At 36.5% G+C, this 21112-nt stretch overlaps 1 pseudogene; it reads right to left on the bottom strand.

The window, feature by feature from the left end:
- The window catches only part of LOC138147889 (surfeit locus protein 2-like), a 43910-nt pseudogene that overhangs the window by 10275 nt on the left and 12523 nt on the right, over window positions 1-21112 (bottom strand).

The raw sequence follows: 21112 nt of genomic DNA on the forward strand, positions 1-21112 counted from the left end.
AGATAGATAGATAGATAGATAGATAGATAGATAGATAGATAGATAGATAGATAGATAGATAGATAGATAGACAATTAGTTTGATAAATATATTGATATTATATATATATATATACATGTAGATAACTATTTCAATGTAATTCATTTCCTTGGTAACATTCATTTAACTACATATTTAAGGGTACTATTCTGAGGAGTTCATAGGATTCACCAGACTGCTAAAAGAGTCCATGATAAAAATGGCTAAAAGCTCTTGGTTTAGATGAAGCCCCTCATTTTGTAGATGAAGAGACAGAAATCCAGGGTGGTAAAGTGACCTGTCCAAAGTTACACCAACAGAAAGCAGCAGAGCTATAATGGACAAATCTCATTCCTTTGACTCCTGCCCCAGGGCTGGTGCTGCCACAGAATAGGAAGAGTTAAAGAGTATAGGAGACCATTCTCTAAGAACAACGTTGGTGCTCCAAAGTGAACAGTAGAAGAACTAGCCAGTGGAAAAGGGATTTTACTCATTTCATTTGGCCCCAGAAAGCAAAATAAAGAGCAGTGAATAGAAGCTGAAAAGAGGCAAAAACAAAAACTCCAAGGAAGGAAAAACCTACAAACAAATAAAGCTATCCAAAAGTGAAACAAGTTGCCTCAGGAGGCTGGGTTTCTAAGTCTCCTGGAGGTCTTCAGCAAAACACTGGATGACCCCTTGTTGAGTAGTTTATAGAAGGAATTCTGGTTCAGGTATCAGTTATAGTAGATGGTAGATATTCTCTGAGGACTCTTCTACCTTTAAGAGTATGCGCTTCTTTCTGAAAGTACTTATACTGGTAAAATATATATTTAATGTATTGAACTGCTAAATTAGATGAAACCCCAATAGGTAGGAGAATGTAATAGCAAATACTGATCTGTCCCTTTTGGTACAAAGAACACCAAATAATGCTATGGGTTCCATCTATAATACAGAATCATCACAGAGTCAGTAGATATTTTAGAGTTTAAGTCCAATCCCCTTATCTTAGAAATGGAGAAACTGAGACACAAAGAGATTAAGTGCTTATCCAAGGTCACACAGTCAAGAAGAACCTGATGTGGGATTTGAACCCAGGTCTTCCTGATTCTAACTCCATATCTCAAATCAATTCATCACATTCTTTTCCATTAAGTAGTAATTGCTACTTAATTAAAAGGGGAGGGGGGCACTCAGGGAATGTGCTGCTCCACCAAGGAAGTTTCTATTCATTGATGACATTATTATCCAGGGAACATTGGTTTCAGTATCAGCTCTGTGTACAATACAGTTGTCAGGAAACAAAACAACCCCTGAGAAAGGTTCCTGAAGGTTGATTTTTTTCTGGAGAGTGATGGGCTTGCTTGGACTTGCACAATCTTTCCATCAGCCCCTAAAGGCAAACACCTGCCAACCCTAGGCATGCTTTAGAGCAGCCCTACATTTGATTACCCAGGAAAGAGCTTAATTTCTTAAGAACAAATCCTCAAATCCATCCCTTGTTGTAGAAACAACTACTAGTTTCCAATTTCCGTTTGAAAATGATGTTGTTTGGTTAGGCTGGAAGAAATTGGACTCAAGGACTCCTCTCCACCCTTTATATTTTTTAATAGAAAATTACTCTTCAGCATCCCCCTGAGAGAAGTCAGCAAGCTCTTACTAGAACTCTTCTTTTAAAAATTCAGTATTTATTCCTTTTCCCTCTGGGGCTATTCTATCAGGCCAAGTTTGGGAAAGGAGAAATGGCTTAAAAAACCCCTGACTCATACTGTGAGCCTGTCTGTCACAGGCTTCTTCCCCTAATTTATTCTTAATCAAACCTCTTTACCAGGTACCACCCATCATAATTACTCAGATTCCAAAGGCATTAAGAGGGAGTGGGGATGCTTTTGTGGAGAAAAAAGTGGGTGAGGGCTGAATATCTATAAGTACTATGATTCATATCCTCTATAGGAGAACAAAACTCCCCTGAAATGACAGCATGAATCAGAGAGATAATGCTAGAAGGGATGAGTTGGTGATGGGTCTTCTAGCCACCTAGCCAACTTGGTAGGGTGAATTTGCTAAGGAGAGAAAATCAATCAAAAAACATCTATAAAGCATTTATGTGCCAATCACTGTGCTAGACCTGAAAATACAAGTACAAGAGAAGAACAATGCCTGTCCTCAAGGAGCTTATATTCTATTTGGGGTGGGGTGGGATATTGAATGCTCAGAGATAAGTAAATACAAAATATGTACAAAATAAACACAAAATTATTTCACAGACAGGGACACTAACAATTAAGGAGAAAAGGAAAGATCCCCTGGAAGCAATGGCACTTGAGCTAAGCCTTGAAAAGAACTGGGGATTACAAGGGGTAGAAGCAAGGAGAACAAGCTTTCTAAACATGCAGGAGAATCTGTGGAAAATCAAGGAGGCAGAAGATGTTTTCTTCAGGACACTTCTGAAGATGTATGTCTTCATACATCAGGGAGACTGATGTGTAATCAACCTGGAAAGAAAACCTGGATAATATAACAGAGAATAGTTTGGAAGAGAAGGAAAAGTGGTGAACAATGGGAAATGAATTAAATTTGAGAAGCAGAATTTTGATGTCAGTAGATGGTAGAGAGGGTGAGATGGAGAAGCTGATAGGAGAAAAATTCCAGCAGACACGATATGGAGAAAGAGATTCTAGGATCTTTATCCAATGATACTCAAGGGTTGAGGTTCATATCACACAGACTGTTACACAAGAATCATAAGATCATAGGTTAGAAACTGAATGTATCCACAGAGGTCATCTAATGACACCCCTTCATGAGCAAAAGAACCAGAAGGGTATACAGAATAATGCAAGGAGCTCTAGACCTGTAGACAAGAGTTCCAGGTTCAATTTCTGGCTTCACCACTTACTAACTACATGAAAAGTTACGTCATGTATCTGATCCTAAACTTCCTCACATCTATGAAATTAAGGGGTTGGTCTTGATGGCCTTAGCAGTTCCTTCTAGCATTAGATCTGTGATCCTGTCATTCTTTTCCATATTGAACAAACTTATCTCTTATCTCTACCATCCAGTTCCACAGCTTAAAAGTGCCTTGCCTAAGGTCACATAGTTAGCAAGTGGCAAAGCCAAAATTTGAAATGAGGCTCTCTAACTCCATATCTAAATCCTGTTCCCTTTCATTATACTGTCACTCGGAGAGGGAGATGGCTGTGCAGATTGACAGGGTGAACAAAACAAAGTAAAGCCTAAACCCCAAACCTTGGAAGTACTTAAGAGGAAGAAACAACCTCTAACAACTAAAATTCTGTTTTTGAGAGGAAAACACACTGAAAAGAGAGAAGTAGGATAGACAAAATTAGATAAAGTAACCTTATCTTGTCCCTCACATTAAAAATTCTCTCTTCCTTTATTTCCCTCCCCCTCTCTCTCCTTACCTCCTTTCCTTTCTCATTTTCACATTTTCCCTATATACTGGTTGCTTCTTTGCTACCTACAAATACCAAGTTGTCTCCATCCTCAAAACAATCCTCAAAAAATCCCACCATCCTTGCTAAATATCATTCTATAACTCTTCTACCTTTCTCAGGCAAATGCTTTGAAGAAGATGTCTATACTCAGTGTCTCCATTTCCTCTCTCACTCTCTTCTGCACTGCCAGCAATACACCTACCAGTCTCATAACTCAACTGAAACTGCTTCCTCCAGAGTTCCCAATTACATCTTAATTAACACATCTAATGTTATGTTCCAGCCATACTGGCCAACTTGCTTTTATTCTTTCTAGAAACAGCTATGTCACACAATGCATAGAATGCTGAGCCTGGTATCAGGAAATTCTGAGTTCAAATCAAGCTTCAGACACGTATTACCTGTGGGAACCTGAATAAGTCACTTAACCTCTGTCTAAATAATAACACTTACTTCCAGGGTTGTTGTGAAGGTCATTTTGTTGTTGTTGTTTATTGTAAGCACTTGGTACAATGTAGGCACTTTAATGCTTCAAATACATACATGCATATATACATATTGATATTCATTTAAGGTCTTTTGAGCCCTAATAAGGGCCAAAGCCTGAACCAACCAGAACAACCACCCTGATATAACAGACATACTTTGCTTTGCTCTCTGAGTAAACCCAGAATACCCCCTTCCTGTGTCAAAAACTACAAGGCTAGATGAGGCTGACCAGGAGCATTCTTCCGTTCATGACCATTCTGTACAGGATGCCTGGGACTGGACACTGTCTTGAATAGTGGGACTTTGGTATTTTATGAACATATGCTATATAGGGGAAACACAAATAATCCTGGAATTGTAATTTCAATTGACACTCTGTTACATCTCTTATTTTATTGCATTTACAACCTATTCAACTAAGAAACCTTCTTTTTCATGCTATGGTTAAACACATATGGAAGTCATAATTTTTAAATGACACAGATATTCCAAGTCAAGATTGCTCTAAGAGTATAAAAGTCTTCTATAACTTGCTTATCTCAGTCAAAATTATTTTCTGGATCTCATGTACATGAATTCTGCTGGCTTGAGGGAATAAACTAGAGAGGAAAGAGAGAGAGAGAGAGAGAGAGAGAGAGAGAGAGAGAGAGAGAGAGAGAGAGAGGATATACACATGGAATCTCACCGAACTTGTTTGCCTCTTCCTTAAGATTGACAATATGTATGTATACACATACATACAATGTATTTTTATATACACACACATATATGTATACATATATACATGCATACAATGTTTCATCTTTCATTTCCATGCTTTTACATTATCTGTGCTTGGAATTCATTCTCTTCACCTCTATCTCTTAGAAGTCTAGGTTTTATACAAAATTCAGATTAAGCACCACTCCCTACATGAAGCCTTTCCTGATGCTCTCAGTATGCTCCCTCCCCAAACTACTCACACACCCACACATTTATACTTATAATGTGCACATGCTGTCCCCCCTTTTCTAACATCAGACACTTGAAGGTAGGAACTGTTTAATTATTTTATATAGAAGGTGCTTAATAAATGCTTTTTTATTGATTCCTCAAAAAAGCAAAGATGCAATTTCTTTCACAATTGCTTATACAATTCCTTTTCACATTAATTTTATGTTGAAAGGTTTGATGCCTAAATATATATATATATAATTTTACCCCAATTATGTGTTTTAAATGTTTTTAACATTTTTTAAGTTTTCAGTTCCAAATTCTCTCTCTCCTCTCCTTTCCCTCTTCCCTCCCCAACCCAGTAGGCAATCAGACATAGGTTATACATGTGCAATCATGTCAAGCATTCCTATCTTAGTCATTTTACACAAGAAGACTCCAATAAAAGGAAAAGAATGAAATAAAGAGAAAAATAGCATGCCTCAGTCTATATTTAAAGAATATCATTTTTTCCTCTGGAGTGGGATAGTATAATTCATCATGAGTACTTTGGGATTGTCTTGGATCATTGTCTTGCTGAAAATAGCTGTCATTCACAGTTCTTCATCATACGATATTGTTGTTAATATGTACAAGGTTCTCCTGGTTCTGTTCACTTCACTTTGAATCAGTTCACATGAGTCTTTCCAGGGTTTTCTGAAATCATCCTACCTGTTATTTCTTAAACCACAATAATATTCCATCACAATTATATACCACCACTTGCTTAGCCATTCCCCAATTGATGGACATCCCTTCTATTTCCAATTCCTGGCCACCACAGAAAGATTTTGCTATAAATATATTGCTATAAATACTTTTGGACAAATAGGTCTTTTTCCATTTTTATGTGTTTGAGATACACACCTAGAATTGGTATTGCTGTATCAAAGGGTCAAATAGTGTAAACTCATATTTAAAAAAAAATTTTAAATGAAAAAGTGGAAAAGGACATTTTATCTTCAGATTCACTTTTAAAATCTATATGCCTGTAGAGGGATAACATCTTAAGCTTTATTGCTTTGGCTGACTGAAAGCAAACTCCTTGAAGGCAAGAATGGTTTTGAGGTTGAGTTTTGATTTGATCTTAGTATTCCCAGAACTTAATATGGAACATTTTCCTTAATAAATGTGTATGAAACTGAACTGACTTGTTTGGCTTTCTATGAAAGAGTGAGGAAATATTGGAGGCCATGTCCTTCAAATAACACTACACAGGCAGCCACCTAATCTGCATTCCCATGAGCCCATCAAATTAGAAATTATTCCCAAAAAACAGTGACTCAGAAATCCAAAAGTTTTTGTTTGTTTTAGAAATGAAGCCTATCATGGGCAGAATGTCAAGTCATGGTTTTGACATGCATTTGGGTGTTCAGCAATGATTGACAGGTGAAATTAGGAGAAAGTCTATATAACCTAGCACAGATGCATCATAAAAATATGGGAAAATCTGTCCTGGGATTAGCCAGCCTATACATTCATCTAGAAATGTTTGGAAATAGTTATATTTGCTTTCATCTCTATTTTTTTCCCTGTTGTATTTGGAACTAATTAAAAAAAATCTTTCACTCCCTTTGAATGGTATTAATCACATCTGCAATGATAGTATTAAAAAAACTGATTCATAGTCTTCAATATATAGTCTTCTGAGGCTAATAATTTAGACATTTGTGACTGCCAAGATTACTGGAAATAATAAACTATGAGTATCCTTGACTGCTAATTCTTCACATCTGAAGAGATCCTTCCACAGATACCCACCCACACATGTATTCTGGGACTGTGAGAGCCATGGACTCTCCCATGCTTGGTAGCTGAAGCCCTGTTTCTTCTTCTCTGTCATCTTAAAATCTTCAGTGTTCATTCCTTGATCCTGGGGGGTCATAATCTCAGACAACTGAGACAGCGTGCATAGGTCCAATTTAGTCAAAGCAAAAGAGCACTATTTGGAAAATGTTATTACCTCAAAGGAAGAAACATGTCACCCCTTTAAGGTAGGGGAGAAGAACTGAAGTTAGAATCCATAATTAAGAATGCAGCATTTCATAGCTGGAAGGGACCATTGAAGTCTAATCCACCACCACATCCCATCCATCTATCTGATGTAGATGAAGAAATGGTGGTTCAGAAATGAAAAGACTTGCCCAACGTCACAAAAGTTAAAAACACTCTAAATATATTGAAGCAGGAAAAGAGAGGCTGTCTTTCCATTTCCTTTCCTCCTTTAAGGAACAGTTAATTTAGACTTAAAGTCTTTCTTCTTAAAGCAGGTTCTGTCACCTTCATTCATGCCCTTGCTATCACTAAGCTCAGTGCTCTCAAACTTTTAAGTTTTCTCAACTGCTCTGGTAGGAAGGGAGACTCTTTAGGTGTTTCTCATCCTGGACCCCCAATAAGAAGGCAAGCTGCTTGAGTGAAGGGATGTTTCCTTTTTCTCTTTTCATCTCTAGTGCTGGACACAGACATTTGGAGACTTTTAATAGATTTAGTGATGAAAGGGACCTCAGAAATTATTTTGTCCAATACAGATGAGGCATAAAAATTTGTTTTTATTGATTTAAATTCTACCTTGTTCCACACTAACAAGGTGACATTTTAATGAAATATTGAGAGAAAATTACTGATTAATAAAAGAAATAGACCCTCTCAGTGTATACTAACACTATGAGAAACCAGCCCGCAGGGATTCAAAGACAACCAGGGGTCCTTATACCTTTACTGGGTAGCTAGGTAGTGCAGTAGATAGAGTGTAGGACCTGGAGTCGGGGGGACCTGAGTTCAAATGCAGCCTCAGACAGTTACTAGCTCTGTGACCCTGGGTAAGTCCCTTAATCCTGTTTGCCTCAATTTCTGCATCTGTAAAATGAGCTGAAGAAGGAAATGGCAGACTTCTAGTATCTTTGCCAAGAAAACCCCAAATGGGATTTGATAGAGAGTCAGACATGACTGAACAACAGGTCTTTCTTACTGGATTTTGTTCCCTCTTTTCCCATATATATTGCTTGAAATTGGTAAATTCCTTGGCTATATCTGACATAACTTATTTGGAAAATAGGTTTTAAAAGTTAGGGTCAGTCTCATAGTGTGACAGTTACTCTGGCTGCTTTAATTGTTATATGTTTTATATTTTAGGAGTTGGGGTTCCAAATCAAGTTATATTCATTTTTGCTGGTTTTAGTATAAACAAAAATTCACATTCTAGAAGACATTTTCCTCGTAAGTGCATGCAATTTAAATATGGGGGCATCAATAAAATTCTATGACTTCCTGGGAAGGAAAACATTTGGGTCCTCATCTAGTCCTCATCTATACACAATCCTGTGTTATTTGAGAATTAGGAAGCAAGATTACTCAATCACTTAAGGAGGGAGGATGCTAAAGGTCATGACTTTTAGACCAGTGTCTGACATAAAAACAATGTGTATTTTCTTTTCCAGCTGTTTCTGTGGTAATTTCCAAATTGCTGATTTCTTTTATTCAATTTCATATCAAACTTCATAAACCATGCTTCTGTTGTGGTTGTTCTTCCCTCAGGCCCCCAAATCTCGTGTTCTTCTGTTCCATGCATCACCTGATGATGGGCTCTTCTGAAAAGCATTTTTTTGGCTTGATTTTTACAATGTATTTGTTTTTTATTGGCTGACTGCTACAACCAAGGTCATTTGAATCATCAGCCTCCCACATGCTAAATGACTTCAGTACCACCAAATTATGGACCTGATTTAGGTTGGATCCTTTGATTACTGCATTCAGAAAAAAAAAAAAACTCTCAGTAGTATAGTCACTCATTGTAATTAGTCATATCCTATGTCCCCTGAATCTACACTCAAAAAAAAATCCCAACATGGCTACTATGGATATTGCCACTTGAAAGATCCCTTGATTTAAGGTGACAATGCTGGCTTTGGGCCCAGTCCCTTTTTTGATACAGTGTTTTCTCACTCAACTTCTATCAAGTCCAAAGGCTCACAAATGGATTGCTGTTACAATATGAAGAAGAGCCTTTGATTTATAAGATGGTTGGATAAGGACTAGCTCTAAATATTATTGAGGTAAAAAGATAGAGTCAGCAAAATAGGAACTGGACAGTTATTGCACAGGCAATAAACCAAGAGGTGATATGCAATATATATCTGCATATGGTTTCGAAAGGTTATGTACAGAATTGCAAAGGTAGGTTGTATTAATTAATCCACCTAAACATAGTGCTTAAGGTAAGGGAAACTATGAGTGAATGTACTCCTTTTCTTCTTTGGGCAACCCACTAATAAGAAAAGTAGAATGATACATTAGGAAAAGAACTAGTTTTTGATTCAGCAGACCCAAGTTCAAACCCCACCTCCAATATTTATTGCCTATGTAAACTTGAGAAAATTAATTTGGCTGGCTGTGCCTTGGTTTATTCATTTGTAAAATGAGAGGATTGAGCTGGATAGCCTCTTAAAGTCCTTTCCTCAATCTAATCCTTTGATTACAATAAGCATTCTCTTGTCTTCTTCACCTCCTAAAACTGGAGTAAGAGAACCTGGAACATTATTTCTTTGTGATCTGGGGCAAGGCATTTAACCAATCCTTGCTTAAGTTTCTTCATCTACAAAATGAGGCGATTAGATAAGGCTGCCTCTAAGGGCACTTATAGTTACAAATCTTTTATTCTAATCCCTAAATCAATAGAAGGAGGAGTGGGGAACAGGTTGGAGAGGATAAGAAAGAAATCAATATGAGATGACCATTCAGGTTCATTTTCTGACTACAAGCCTAGTTAAACCTCCCTGGTTTCAGATCCATCATACCACCACACACAGAGAACATCCTTTTAGATCTAGTAAAAGCTGAATGGGAACTTCATCTCTAGCTTGATCTTGGACTCTGGGGTACTTTCCATTTCCCATTTACTCCTCTCTGAGCTTAGATATTTTGCCTATTCCTAATGAAATATCAAGGTGGTGCAGTGGAGAAAGCACTAGGCCTGGAGTCAGGAAGACTTACTTCCCTAAAGTCAAATACAGCCTCAGACACTTACTAGCTTTTGTGACCCAGGCAAGTCCTTTAACCCTGTTTGCCCCAATTCCTCATCTGTAAAAAATGAGAAGGAAGTGGCAAATGACTATCATATCTTTGCCAAGAAAACCCGAAATGGGATCACGAAGAGTCAACTGTGACTGAACTGAACAATGAAATAAATTGTTATTAGACTTCTGAATGACTCCCTGGCAAGGCTTAAGATGCTAAATCAATTTCTTTTAACTTTGCTTCATGGGATTTTTATTTTATTTAATTTATTAATTTAGTTTAATTAATTAATTTAATTAGATTATCAGCTGGAGTCAAGCAAAAAGGTTTAGCCCATTCTTTTGTAAGGGAGTCCTCTGTAACCCCACTCTTGGTATTTTAACTTATTTTTTATAGTCCTAATTGATTACATGATAGTTCTTTCTTTCAAATGTCATCTATTACCTTTTATCTCTCTGGGCCTCCTCTGTAAAATATCCTTGCCTGAATGTTGCCTCTGGAGATTCCCTTAGGATTTGTCTAATGCACCATTTTCCTCACAGGCTTTATTTGTAGTAGTTCAGAAAAGCAAACCGTTTTATGACTTTGGACCAGTCACTTTAACTCTAACAGCCTTAGTTTTGCTCCATAATAATTCGGGCTGGAGTTAGACCATATGATGTTCAAGTACCCTTCCATGTATGACATCCTGAGATACTTTCCCCATCATTTTCCAACATGGCATCTTCCATAGTCTATGTGAATGCTCATTTTTTGTTGTTGTTTAGTCATGACCCCATTTGGGAGTTTTTGGGGCAGAGATATTGGAGTGGTTTGCAATTGCCTTCTCCAACTCATTTTACAGTTGAAGAAACTGAGGAAAATACAGTTAAGTGACTTGTCTAGGACCACATGGCTAAGAAATATCTGAGACCAGATTTGAACTCATCTTCCTAACTCCAGGCCCAGAACTCACCCACTGCACCACCTAGCTGCCCCCACAGTAGACTCTTATATTACAAAAGAAAAGTTTGATGGTACTGATTAATACTCAGATCCTTCATCCTTTGGACGCCTGTGGGCTCCTGAGCTAGTTTGCTTGCTCACCTGGGATAATGCCTCTTGTTCCTGTCCCCCTGCCCAGGAACATTCTGGAATTAATGAGTGATTGCCTCTTAGAGAATGTTTGGCAGTCAATTTGGCATTCTGTAAGTCCCTGCTTTTACAAATAAAATTTAAAAATAAGATTAGTAATTTCTTTGGAACTATTCCAGGTGGTAACTTGGAAACTCTGGGGGGAAATATGGTTGTGAAATGATTGTAAAACAGATGTAAGCAGCAGCAGGATTTGGGAGAGTTGTTCCACCTTTGACACACCCTGAACCAAATGGCGTATTCAGAATGCCACCGCTGACATTTAACCACCTGCCTTCCATCTGCCTTCTACACAGAACGCTGTTTTGGCAGTAGATAATACTGACTGTAGCTGCAAGGTAGGATAATTTCTTTTCCCACAGACTGCCGGATTTCCCAGAGGATCTGGACAACAAAGGTATCATTTTTGCCTGTCTCCTGATCTCATTTATGGAAAGAAAGGTGCTAATTCAACATTCTATACAAATGATCGCAATCATAGTGAAGTCCAATTTTTTTTAATGACTAAGATTTAAGTTGTTTCATAAAAATCAACCAAGTTCCATTCAAATTTCAAAGAAATATTAAGCGGGGACCAGTCAGAAAATTAAACTGTACTAGGAACATAGGGCAGCTAGGTGATGCAGTGGATGGAGCACCAAACCTGGAGTCAGGAAGATCTGAGTTCAAATCCTGCCTCAAACACTTATTGAATAACCCTGAGCAAGTCACTTAACCCTGTTTGCCTCAGTTTCCTCATCTGTAAAATGAGCTGGAGAAGAAAATGGCAAATTTATCTTTGCCAAGAAAACTCCAAATGGGGTGATGAAGAGTCAGACACTACAGAAACAACTCAACACCAACAACCAAGCAAGAGCAAAGGATAACTAATGGACAGCTGCTGTACTCCATGGCTCCACAGGCACACAATGTCTAGAGAAAGAGACCTAGCACATTGGGTAGGGCCTCCGTGCTAATTTTATGAGTGAATAGGGACAAGGGTCATATGGGTTGCAGCTTACATCATTAACAGGAATATCCACATTGTTGCTACAGTGGATTATTTAACACTACAATGCTGGGAAGGCTAGAGGAAATCAATCAGTGTCCTCTTCTGTGATCAGAGCACTTGGGTCTTATCAGACCAAGTCTTATCAGAGCACTCCCTCCTCCTCTACCACTTACAGTGTGATCTTGGGCAAAAAACTGCGGCCTCAGTTACTTCATCATTAAAGCGCAATATAAAGGAGGCATGTGTGGTGGGAACAATATCCTACCCCCTTCCCATGAAAGTTAGCCTAGTATTTCCTTAAAGGATATTGAGATATTCCTATAGTTTTGGTTGACTCAAGGCATTAAAGTGTCAGACGGTAAAAATTATTTTCTTATTACCTTAGAATAAAATAGTCAACATTGTAACTCAGGCAAAAGAGCTTTGTTCAGTAAAGTCAAATCAGGTCAAGTCAGTGAGCATTTATTAAATGATTACTCTGTTCCAAACACTGTGCTAAGCACTTAGATTACAAATATAAACAAAAATAAAGATAATTTCTGCCCTCAGGCAGCTTAAATTTAATGGGGGAACATAACAAATGAATGGAAGCTGAAAAGTGGGGAAGAGAGGGAGGAACAGAATAAGGTAAGGGGGAGGCAGAGTGAACAATCTGGTGAGAGTGCTTCTTTGTCCCTGTACTGAAAGTTCAGAAAGTCATGAATGGAGCCTGTAGAAGAACAAAGACATGGTTGGTCTTGGCATTTTCCTTAAAATAAAGATTCTGAGAGAAGCCAGCCAATATGACAAAGAGACCAAAAAGAAAGAGTTTACTTTCAGTATGAAAAACCCAGGAATGGTATGAACTTCTAGGGTGCAGAGGCTTCTGTGGCATGGTAGAGCTCACTTAAATCAACGTGAAATATTCTTGTTGAATATCCTTCTCTTCCTATGCACAAGAGAGTAATGTTGTATATAGGGCTAGTTCCCAGTGAATCTAATTATGAGCCTCATAGAAGAGAAATTAGTGAGAAATTTTTAAATGGCTACAATATAATATAAAAAAATAGGTATTATATCTTATAAGAGATCCCAACACCCCAAAGATCATGCATGGCATGAGAGAGAGAGAGAGAGAGAGAGAGAGAGAGAGAGAGAGAGAGAGAGAGAGAAAGAAAGAAAGAAAGAAAGAAAGAAAGAAAGAAAGAAAGAAAGAAAGAAAGAAAGAAAGAAAGAAAGAAAGAAAGAAAGAAGGAAGGAAGGAAGGAAGGAAGGAAGGAAGGAAGGAAGGAAGGAAGGAAGGAAGGAAGGAAAGAAGGAAAACAGAAAATCTCCAGATGTTTTAAACGCAAAATGATATATATTGCCAGAGTTAAGTTAAAGTTTAAAAATTTGATAAATTGCCTTTGTCATAGGATCCTTATGAGACAGGTAGTGTAAACATTATTATTCCTATTTTGTAGATGACAAAACAGAGGCCAAATGACTTAATATAAGAATTGGGATTTCAGATGAGGTCCTCTGACTCCCAATTTAGTGACTTTTCACTATATACACTGCCTCAAAGTGGAAGGAGACTGAATAAAGTTCACCTTCTCCAATATAGATGTTTAAAATATTAACTCTCTTCTCCCCAAATCCTATAACCCTTTCAAGTTTCCAATAAGTTTGGAGCCAAAGTTGGTGAACATAAGAGAACAAGAATTAGAGCTTTGGACCAGATTTTCCATTATTACCCAATTACTCATTTATCACCTGACTCATTTCAGAGCTCCTCTTGGTTTCTGAATTTGTGCCGTTGTTTTATGATTTACGTTTGCAAATTAAAAGAACTCAAGCTTATATGTACACACAGATACAGTGATCTACACCAAGAGGATTCAATGGAAATTCCTTTAAGCGGTTGATTTAAGAAAAAAAGACTTATTCTAGTGTTAAAAGACTCAGTTAAGAAAAATATGTAAACAGAGGCTCGTCAAGTTAGAATTAAATTTTAGGATTTGAAGTGGGTCAAGAAACGACAAAACACACAACGAATGTTATAATTATATAAATATATAATTTTATTGTATTAATTATATATAATTATTATATAATTATTATTCATATTATATAATAATTTATTATATAATATACAATAATATAAATTTACATAATAAATAATATAATAAAACTATATTATATATTTATTATGTAAATATATAATATATTATATAAATGTATAAATTTATATATAATATAAATAACCCAGTAGAGCAGACATGACATAAGACATGGGAAGGAATTTAGTTTAACATTTAGATAATATGGACACAGAGCCTATCTGGTCAGCTTGCCACAGACAAATTGACCACTTTGGAGAGAATTTCCTTCTGAAGTAGACTTTGTAAGTCAGTTTGCTTTTACTTGTCATGATTTTTTATTTTTTTTTCTAAATGCCAGATGAATGGATCTAATTACGGTATTTTTTTCTAAATGCCAGCTAAGCAGACTACCAATTAGTGCCAAAGACTGTGCCACAGAAGAGAAGAGTAGGGGTGTGAGCAACTGTATGTATTTAAGTGTAGGGATGGGGATGTGTCAAGAGTCCAGAGAACAAGAGACTAGCATTCCCAATGTGGGGGAAGTACTGCTGAGAAAAGAAATATAATAATAGATGTATCTAGGGGCAGCTAGGTGGTGCAGTGAGTAAAGCACTGGCCCTGGAGTCAGGAGGACCCGAGTTCAGTTCCAGCCTCAGACACTTAACACCCACACAAAAAAAGCTAGCCATGTAACCTTGGGCAAGTTACTTAACCCCAATTGCACTCTAACAAGCAAAAAAAATTAAAATTAAAAATAATAATAGATGTTTCTGGCCATCACCTTTTTAGAATCTAAATCAGCTGTGGATTACCTTAATGTGTGTATAGAGCTGACACCCAGAACTTGGATGAAAAAAAATTACGTATTTATTTTCACTAACCTCTAGCTAAAATTTAGTATTTTCTTCAATTATGAATTTAAAAGAAACATCATTCTGAGAAGCAATTCATAGGTTTCATCAGACTGCATGAGAGGTCTGTGATATACACAAAAAAAGATTAAGAACCCTTGGTTTAAATACTGTATATCTGGAAAACATGGGAGCAAGACAGAACCTCCCTGTGAACAAAATACTGTTACATTTGGACAAGGGAATATGAGGACACAGGATACTATAGCACCATAATAATTGAACTTTGAGGAACTCAGAGTCAATGGCATCAGCTAGGCTAATGTAAAGAATTTCACAGTCTTCACCCTTTCCTATTCCTCTAAATGAGGTAGTTCTTGTCTGTTCTAGCACCTTTTTTATAGTATTCCTCTGGAAGATTTGACAAAGTGAAGATGCAATTGTGATTGTTGTAGTCTGTATGTTGCCTCTGGTCCTTTCTGTCATTCCAGCTATAGTTAAGTAGCAAGGGCTGAAGATCATGGAGTATGTAGATTGTATTTAATTTGTAAGTGGATTTGTAAGTGGAGTTATTCTTCTACCTGCTCCCTCTCCATTGCTACCCTATAAAGTCTGAAAGCTAGAACTATTTAGCTGTTCTTTAGATACTTGACTAGTTAGTCCCACCAGAAATTAATGCATTCATATAATCACAACATCTAAGGACATAAAGGTGGCTTCAACCATCCAATCTAACCCTCTAATTTTATAAATGAAAAAACAAAGCCAAAACAGAAATTATGAGTTTCCCAATGTGACATGGCAAGTTAATGGCAGAACTGGAAGCCAGATAGCATCAAAGTAGAAAAGCAATTAGGGATCATACAACAAATAGAACTGTCTTCTCTGAACCAAAATACTTTCCAATATATCAACCCTAACTTCTTTGAGAGTTAAGAGGAGGAAATGGAAAGGGAAAAGGGAAATGGAACTAAACAGAAGATTGAAAAGAGGAAAGGGAGAGGGAAAGGGAGAAAGAAGAGAAGAGAAGGAGTAGGAGTAAGAGAAAAAATGGACAACTTTCTACATATGGATTACTAATTTTAAAAAAATGAAAGGCTATCCAAGTGTTTCCACTGTACTCTAAGGCACAACAATCTCATGAGGTCCATTTTGTAGTATATGCCTGTACCACTGCCTTGAAGTTTCCATTCAGTAGTGATACACCATGGTCTCTCTCCACCTCACACCTTTATCTATCCATCCATCCATCTATCCATCTATCTATCTCTATAGATAGATATAGACATATTGAAAACCTACTGTATCTAGCAGGATTAGTGTCATATGACTAGTTTAAGGGTCAATTGAGTAAAAAAAATTACTCCAACTCATAAAGTAATCAATAAAATGCTATATCCACTTGAATCAAATCAATCAAAGGCATTCTAATTTCACATCTCTAAACTTAGATTTTAAATTTCTGTGAAAAGAACATTTCTTTTTTTATTCCTTTATCTAAAGCAGATGGATGAATCAATTATTAAAGTGGTGACCAGAAAGGAGTATTTCTGTTCTGAAAGACACGGGAATTCAGTACTGTGGAGTAGTCTGTTGAGTAGTCATTGGGAAGTAGTTTGATATATCCTTTCCAATAATAATGTCAGTATTGACTTGACAAAGTTTCAAAAAATGAAAGGGAGTGATGAGGAAAGCTTTGTAGAGAGTATATATGAGCTAGCAGGGTGGCTGGACATAAGGTGGGCTAAGACATAAGGTAGATCACATTAGAGCCACCTAGAAAGATTGGATGGTATGTGATATTCACCAATCAAGACAATGGGATCTCAGAAGTGAAAGGGCTAAGCTCCCCAGCACATTCTCTGAAAAGTGGTGTGGCAGGGAGCCTGGTGAGAAGATGGGGCCTTGAATCACAGAAGTTTGGGCTTAACTCAGTAGGCAATGAGAGTTGTAGATTCTGGAGCAGAGAAGGAATGAATATCTCTCCATTCATATAGTCACTTCAGCTCCTCATTACTACTCACCAGCAATGTTACACTAGCCTTTTAAATTGCTTTACCTGAGTCAAATCTTTCTCCACTTCAATCAATCCCTCATACAGTTGCCAAAGTGATATTCTTAAGTATACATTTGACTATGTCACCCAACTACTCAATAAAATCCAGTGCCTCCCTATCACTTCTAGGGTCAAATATAGTGTCTTTTATTTATTACTTAAAGTTCTTCAAAGCTGACTCCTCCTTACCTTTTCAGTCTTCTTATACTTTACTTCCCTCTCCATATTTTCCCCAGCCATTTTGGTCTAGTCTCTGTTCCTTGGACATAGTGCTCCATCTCTCTTCTTCACACCTTTGCACTGACTGTCTCCCATGCCTACAATCTTTTTTCCTCTTTATTTAGAATCCTTGAATTCCTTCAAGAATCAGCTCAAATGCCACTTTGAAAAGGCTTTTCCCAGTCCTTCAAACTACAATTAGCTTTCATCTATATAGGTATCTTGTATGTATGCATATGTGTATGTACATATTTCATAGAGATATACATCATATGTATATAAAACACTCTTGACTCAAGGAGTTTACAAAGGAAAGATGACATAACTAAGTGACCTCTATACAAAACCTTGTTTGTCGTGAGAAGAACAATTCCAAAGAAAATCATCAACCTTGGAGAAGACACTGAATCTTCTAATCCCCACCCCCACAAAAAAGAAAGAAATCCAGTTTAGTAGCACATCTCAGGATCATTGATCAATTCCTGAAAAATGCAGCCTTAGTATGACTGTGGTCAGTTAAAGGTAGATGAAGAGGCCATGAAGGGGTTCCATCCATTGTTTATTCTGTATAGAAAAGACAAATGGACTTTTACTCATATTTTTAGATAGCTTTGAAAAATTTTCCTTAGATATTCACTACTCTACTTTTTACTCTTCCACTTTTCTGATATTATTTTCTCAGTTTAACATAAAGGAGCAAAATTGGATTTTAAATACATATGCATACTTATATATTTGTATTACCTATATGCACATATGAATTGTCATTAGAAGATAATATATATGAGATGATGTGTTATAAACATCACTTATATGTACATATATGTTGTCTCACCCATTTGAATATAAACTTTCTGATTGTAGGAACTGTTTTTTAAACATCTATTTACTATTAATCTACAACATTCAGTTCCATAAGTTTTTGAGTTCCAAATTTTCTCCTCCCTTTCCCCCTCTCTACCCTACCATGGCAGCATACAATCCAATATAGATTCTACATATAATTTCACCTTGAACATTAATCAAGTTGTAAAGAATTATAACCAACAGAATGAATAATGAGGAAGAAGAAATAAAACAAAATGAAAAAGAGAGAGAGCAAGTAGATTGCTTCACTTTGCATTCAGACTTCAGAATTCTTTCTCTGGATGTGGATAGCCTTTTACATAAGTCGTCCTTTGGAAGAGTTATCTTATAAATGTGCATTGCTGAGGGGAGCCCAGTCTTTCATAGGAACTGTTTTGAATCTCATTTTTATACTAATGCTTAGCATAGTGGGAAGCTAAGTGGCACAAGGCTGTGATAGAGTGCCAGTCCTGCAGTCAGGAAGACGTCTCTTCATGAGGTCAAATCTGACCTCCAACACTTACTAGCTATGTGACCCTGTTTGCCTTAGTTGCTCATCTGTAAAATGAACTAGAGAAGGAAATGGCAAACCAATCGAATATCTTTGCCAAGACTGAAAAATGACTCAATAGCCACTTAGGACAGTGCCTGACACACAGGGTTTAAAAAAATGCCTGTTGATTGATTGATTGATTGATACATCACAAGACTATTCTATTCTCCCCATTCTTACTTAATTGTGCTTCATTCTACAAATATTTTCACCATACAATTGCTCATATTCACAATCATATTTCATTACATTCATATGCAATAATTCCTTCTTTTGGAAGAGTATAGTGTAAGAAAGCATAACAGAAGGGTTGCATGCAAAGTGTTGTGAAAGCCATGTTAAAGAGATTAAACAATATAAAAAGTGTTAAATAACTTTAGTAATATTTTGACTTGAATGATGTTCAGAATTCTTGGTTTGATTAAAAATAATCAAGTACAGAATGCAATGTAAGTTTCAGATACTCCGGTTCCTTCAATTCCAAGCATCTTTTGAAGCACACTAGACAAAGAGAGCCGTGTTCACTGTGAATGTCCCTGCACAGGAAACCACTGAATTTCTAGCACCTTAAAAAGAAGGCAAATATCAAATAATGTTCTTTCATTTGACAATTTCTAGACAAACTGTGCAAATATGGTACAAGTGCCCCATGCCTGGTAAGGCTAATGAGGAAACTGTTTATGCCAGCAGGTGAGTGCTGTTGGAGTGGAAATCTGACAGTTTAAGTTAAATTGCCCATCTCATTGTCTCATTTTAGATTCCGGATGAACTTCCCTACCAAGAGCATGATTGTAGAGAAGGGTGAACACCTTGTGCCTCCAAAGTATTTGACATCTAGAGGAGGTTTCCTTGGTTTCCTTCCATAGGTAACCACAGTCTCATTGAGAACTTAATATGTCATTAGAAGTTTCCTTAAATATGTCCCTGAATAAATTGGGTTTTTTTATTTGTGTGAGTGTGGGAGGAGGGAGTTACAGTTTATTGATGACTTTTGCTTTTTAATCAAATTTCTTTTTTATTTCAATTTATAAAATGAAACATGCATTTTCATAACAGTACAATAAAAAGATGATTATACAAGAAACTGCAAGTCCACTCTGCACAACTTTCTATTCCTTTCAAACTTAAAACAAAATTATCATGTAAATTTTTTTTCCTTTTCTTTCTTCTCTCCCTGACCCTGTCCTAGAGATGGCTACAAATAGGCATATATGTGTGTGTGTATGTATGTATATATATATGTGTGTGTGTGTGTGTGTGTGTGTATGTGTGTGTGCATATGTATACATATATATGCATGTATATATGTAAAATTATTCCATACCTACTTTTATTTATCAGTTCTTTCAGTGGATTTAAATAGCACCTTTTTGCATATGTCTTTTATAATTAATTTGGCTATTTATAATAGACAAAATAACTTATTCACTCAAAGTCATTCTTAAAACAATATTGCTGTTACTGTATACAGTGTTCTCTTGGTCCCGCTCATTTCACTATTAATGAATAATGCATAATGAAATAATGATTTCATGCAAGTCTCTTCATTCTGATGGAATACTACTATATTATAAGAAGAGATGAAATCAATGATTTTAAATCACATTTTTTAAACATATCTCTCCTTCTTCCCCTACCTTTGCTTTGTACAAAGATTTAAAAAAATTATTCAGCAAAACCAAACTACACATCTAGTATGGCTCATGCATATCAATATTCCAGACTCCAATGTCTTCAATGAAACTTGGGAAGTGTACTTTCTCAGATCTTTTCTGATATCAAATGTGGTGATTATAATCTTACAGTAAATTCAGTTTTGTTTTATTGGTATTTTGTTGAGTTGTTATACATATTTTATATAGTGTTTGCCTGGTTCTGCTTGCTGCAGTCTCATTAGTTCAAATCTTTCCATGTTTTTTTTATTATTTCTTATGGCACAAGTGTATTCTATGATATTCATATATATATGAATGTATGTATGTATTTAACCATTCCCTAATGAATGGACACCTATTTTATTTGCAGTTCTTTGCTACCATAAAATATAATCTTATGACTACTTTGGTATAAAATAAATTCCTTGGGACCTAGGCTCAGCAGTGATCTCTGAGTCAGCAGCTATGAACATTCATGTTTCTACAGACCCTTATTTTCCCATGACAGCCCAGTGATCATGTTTGTATATTCAAATCATTAGTCCTTTCTCTGTTTTGCTAATGTCTCTTTTCATACAGTTCTCTCCTCTGTAGACTGCTTTATCTCCACCCAAAAAATCCTGATATATTGTCTCTTTGTCATCATTCTCTTTTATAAGTTATTGTTTCTATGATTTATTCTGTGATCCATTCATTATTCTGGAACTCATTGTTAAATCTCCATTTAGGTTTGAATCTTTTGCTTATGTTTCATATACAGTGCATTTCAAAAGGCTTAGTGCAGTTCTAAACTTTAACAGCACTAAGAT

This window comes from Petaurus breviceps, unplaced genomic scaffold, assembly GCF_028583685.1.
Source record: "Petaurus breviceps papuanus isolate PSGF00001 unplaced genomic scaffold, PetGlider_PUasm1.0 90808, whole genome shotgun sequence".
Lineage (NCBI taxonomy): Eukaryota > Metazoa > Chordata > Mammalia > Diprotodontia > Petauridae > Petaurus > Petaurus breviceps.